Source organism: Triticum dicoccoides, chromosome 4B, assembly GCF_002162155.2.
Source record: "Triticum dicoccoides isolate Atlit2015 ecotype Zavitan chromosome 4B, WEW_v2.0, whole genome shotgun sequence".
Classification (NCBI taxonomy): Eukaryota; Viridiplantae; Streptophyta; class Magnoliopsida; order Poales; family Poaceae; genus Triticum; species Triticum dicoccoides.
This window is the reverse complement of record NC_041387.1, coordinates 597,315,089-597,319,899: the sequence shown is the minus strand read 5'-3', so window position 1 is coordinate 597,319,899 and position 4,811 is coordinate 597,315,089. Positions and strand designations below refer to the sequence as shown.

At 48.3% G+C, this 4,811-nt stretch overlaps 1 long non-coding RNA gene across 2 annotated transcripts; it reads right to left on the bottom strand.

Annotated features, from left to right (window-relative positions):
- Positions 1-3,293: 3,293 nt before the first annotated feature.
- Positions 3,294-4,123, bottom strand: LOC119293978. Of its 2 annotated transcripts, none has more exons than XR_005143275.1 (2): positions 3,775-4,123; positions 3,294-3,631 (listed from the first exon to the last, which is right to left on the bottom strand). It is a non-coding gene; the product is annotated as an uncharacterized LOC119293978 (long non-coding RNA). The 2 variants fall into 2 exon arrangements; XR_005143276.1 differs by having other exon boundaries at positions 3,294-3,566.
- Between the last annotated feature and the right edge of the window lie 688 nt (positions 4,124-4,811).

Below are 4,811 nucleotides of genomic sequence, written 5' to 3'. Positions count from 1 at the left end.
GCCGCTCATCCTATCGCCGTCGTCGTCGCACCCACCCGCCGCCGCCTATTGCCGCTGCCGCTAGTTCATGCCGCCGCCGCCGCCCTTTCCCAAACGCCACCGCCGCCACTGCAATGTCTCTGCCGCGTCGTCTCTCTTCGGCTGCATGTACGCAGACGCACCGGTCTCCTTCACCCACATGCAGCCAGCTCCTCCAATGGCCGACGACCATGCTCCGCCCGCCCCGTCGATAGATTCTCCGGGCTACTTCACCACCTGCGGTGGTCCCGCACCCACCGGGTGTTACCCGTTCACGTCACCCGCGCCTTCCCAGCAGCAGTTGCAATGAGGAGGGGGCCGACGCACCCGGCGTGGCGGCCACCGTCGCCGCCTGCAGCAGCAGCCTGTCCAGGGCGCCGGGGGGGCGCCACACTACCAGCAGGCTCTTCCCGTGGGCCACCAGGGGTTCCTCGGTGCACCTTACCAGTCGGCCGCCGCCGGCTACGGCGCCCTCCTTGCGCCGCCGCCCCTCGGTGGTCATGGTCCGCCCGCCCCGGCGCCGCCCTACGGGGGCCTTCCGCCGCCGCCGGTACCTGTGCCCTGGGACCCCACCCTCCTCGCCGCCCAGCACTCCGTGCCGTCGTCGAGTAGCTCCATCGGTGGAGGCGACTTGTACATGGACTCAGGTGCTACTGCACACATGACAGCTCATCCCGATAACCTCACCTCCTCCACTCCCGTTCTCACACCCACTCGTATCACTGTCGGCAACGGCTCCTCCTTACCTATTACTCATATTGGTAGCACTAGTTCTCCCTCCACTTCCACACCCATCACTATGTCTAATGTTCTTGTTTCACCTGAATTAGTCACGAACCTAGTTTCTGTTCGTCGTCTTACTCGTGAGAACCCACTTACTGTTGAATTCGACGATGTTGGCTTTTCTGTGAAAGACGCTCGTACCCGGATGGTCCTTCACCGGTGTGACAGTCCCGATGAGCTCTACCCCGTGCACGCCGGAGCCTCCATCTCCTCACCCGTCGCCCTTGCCGCCGGCGTTGACCTTTGGCACGCCCGTTTGGGTCATCCCAACCACACCGTTTTACGTCAAATTCTTAGGAGTTTCTCTTTCTCATGTAACAAGCTAGCCGAGCACTCTTGTGAGGCTTGTCACTTTGGCAAGCACGTTCGTCTTCCCTTTAGTGCGTCTTCTTCAGTTTCCACTTTTTTGTTTCAATTACTTCATAGTGACGTTTGGACATCTCCTGTTGCGAGTAACACGGGCTATCTATACTACTTGGTGATTTTAGATGATTATTCTCATTATGTGTGGACTTTTCCCCTTCGTCGTAAATCCGATGCTTTAGCCACACTCACCGCCTTTTATTCCTATGTCACCACCCAATTCGGTCGCCCCATACTCGCACTCCAGACGGATAACGGAAAAGAGTTTGACAACGCCGCTCTCCGCATGCTTCTCGCCTCTCACGGCACCATCTTTCATTTGACCTATCCATACACTTCACAGCAGAACGGCCGCGCCATGCGCATTCTCCGCACTCTTAATGATTGCGTTCGCACGTTACTCTTTCACTCTAACGTGCCCGCTCGGTTTTGGCCCGATGCTCTCGCCACCGCCACTCTCCTAGTTAACATTCGTCCTTGTCGCCCTCGGGGGAACTATGCCCCTCACCACCTTCTCTTCGGCACACCACCGTGCTATGATGGTCTCCGCATCTTCGGGAGTCTCTGTTATCCTAGCACCGCATCCACCACGCCACACAAGCTCGCACCACGATCCGTCCCATGCGTCCTCCTTGGCTACCCTCCTAACACCAAAGGTTACCGCACTACTACAGGAATTAGCTTTGGTAACACATTCCGGTAACACACGAAAACATGTGTTACTGGTTGAAATCATGGTCAGACAAAACTTGTGTCCACACCTAAGTTGTAACACATTCTATGGAAAGTGTTACGATGTTGTAACACATATTCCACATACGTCGAATGTGTTACAGTGCTGTAACACATTATTTAAGCCGGTTGAGAGAGTGTTACAAGATTGTAACACATATATGAAATGCAATGTTGTGTTACAAGTTTGTAACACATAGGTCATCTACGTAGGTAAATGTTACACACGTAATAATATTGGATTGAATTTTTCTTTTTTGTCATGAGAAAGACTTGTTGCAAGATGCATGCGATCAATTCTTAGGTCGATCCCATCGTAGCATGTGGCCTCTGAGGTAATAGTTATGGGCTTGTGTCATTCACATGTTAGCTACGTATAGAAGTTTAGAGGATGCGTGTTTGATTACTGGCGGGATATATTAGGATAAAACAATTGGCGTAACCCACCTACCAAAGCCCGCAGAAGGCAGGACTCAAACTATAGCAGCTGACTTTTCCCTGTAAGTTCTTCTAAAAAAGATATTTTCCTGTACAAAATTCTAAAAAGGATTATTTCCCTTTACGTGGGTGCGTATGACCCTATTTTCTAAGACTGGATGAGAGTGCAAGCTCAAAGTTTTGTGCTTTGTACTGTGCGTGTGTTCGTAATCTTGTAAATATTTTTTCTCTTATCTTAATATAAAAGATGTGCAGCTCTTTTGGGTATTCGGAAAAAAATGTTTTCTGCTTCCAAAATTTGTTAAAATTAAAAGGTGTGCTAACTACTTTTAAGTAATTTTGGACTTAATTAATTTAATATGCTTTCAAGATTTATTGATCCGTATTTTTATTATAAAGTATAAAAGTATGTTGACGTGTTGTATTTGGGAAGCGGTTTTCGATCAAAGGTATATTGTATGTTGACATGTTATATCTGTGACTTTTTTTATTAGTTGGACCACCCTGATTCAGAATTCGTGCTAATTCGTCGAGATAGGGAGACATATTCAATAGATACCATTTCGTGTAATTGGAATAATGAAAACCTAAATTTGAATGCATTTTGATAGCTGGGTTCAAAGAGCAAAAAAACATGAGAAAGCTGAGTGTCGTTGGCAGAACATTGAACTTTCTACTTGGTACAGAATCCGCCTTCACCCTTCGGAGAAAAAGACTTCAATCAACATTGAACTTTCATCTTGCACATGAGAGTCTAGTCTTTTAACCATCTAATCTAATCATCAGCAAGAGAAGTATATGTAGAGAAACTAAAACATATATACTGCTTCAGGATAGATTCAGACTTTTAAAAAAATGGCAACATGTGATCGCAAAACAGGATTTTTGAACACTGCAAGAGTATGCCATTTCTTAACTGTTAACCAAAGTATACAAAATAAAGTTCCAAACAAGCTGCATGTATCTCAATTCTGAACTGTTGTTGACCAAAGTACAAAATGATGTTCCAAACAAGCACGTGGTGTCGCAGCTGACCGAATTACCAAGCATGAATATAAGAGTATACTAAGTTTTGACCAACATATGGTCTCACACAGCAGTATATCACCAAGCAAGTTGGTTAAGTAGTCAGCAGAAAGCCAGCAAGCAGAAAAGAGTACGGTGTTTTGTACCAACACAAAGCACACAGCCGACCACCCCCTCCATGCCTCCATGTAGCATGCAGTCTGAACCTATAGCATGCATGCCTCCATGACACGATTGACACTTTGTGAAGTTTTAAACTGACTCAACGCATCTGACGACGGCAATGAAATACTGAACATTATGATCTAGCAATATCCCCAGTACTACTATGTAATGAAATGAGTCGTGTGTTCCTTTAAAGAAAAAATTGAAAAAAAGGCACAACCGTGAGTTCTGAAGCTCTAGCTCTCAAACCTCAGCTGGCTCGATCTGACGACGTGGAGAAACAGCGGCGCCCGCCACCAGATTGTGGAGAACCAGCGTCGAAGTAATGGTCGGCGGAGGCGAAATCCCGCTCTTCCGCCGTCTCCCAGTCTCCCGTCCGTGGACTCCGGCGGCAGCTCCTGCGGACGGTGGACGAGTGGATTCTAGCGGCTATAGGAGGAGGCGTGGGCTGTGGACTAGAGCGGCCGGTGGAGGTATGGAATCGAGCGGATGCAACACTGGGTGTGGACTCGAGCGGCGGCGGCACGGCCTCCCTGTGGCCGCGATGCGGCCAGCGGCTAGCGCTCGGGTCGGGCGGCGGCGGAACAGGGGATCGAGGTAAGAGAAGAGGAACGAATCTATAAAGGGGTTTTTTGTTTTTGTGGTGTTTTCTTTTTGGGAGATTATTATACAAGTCGACCGGCTGATTGAAGCTTCGTGTCGGTCGTGCAGGGAGCCGTCCAACTCTAATCGTGCGTGCGTGTGCCCAGCTCCCAAAGCTGGTTGCCACGTCTCTTTTCTCTACAAGTTTCGTATATCTCGTACGTGTCAAAAAGAGGTTTCTTATCCGTATAGCAGTTGTGTGTTTTTAACATAGTACAGACGCAAAGCGTTTATATATACGCGCATACACTCATCCTATGAATATACACACGCACATCCTACCCCTATGAGCACCCCCGAAAGACTGAGCCGGCATATCATCTTGAAATTTACGAAGTCACCGTATGCACCTCGTCGTCGACGGGACGTCTCCTCCCACTGAATACGCATCACTGAAAATCCTGAAAGTCCCTCTAATCATCCAACCACATGTTGGTTCGTATAGCAGTTGTATTTTATCATGTATGTACGCGTTCTTGTATTGGTGTGCGGCTCATGTACATGCCAATCGCACATAAGTAATCGATTGGGACCAAATTATACTACAAGCAAGTACATTTATTTTAGTATAAATTGACTAAAAAATGGATTTGGGTCAATCGAATTTCATGGGAAGGATGCGTGGCGAAGCATGAGGTAGTCGA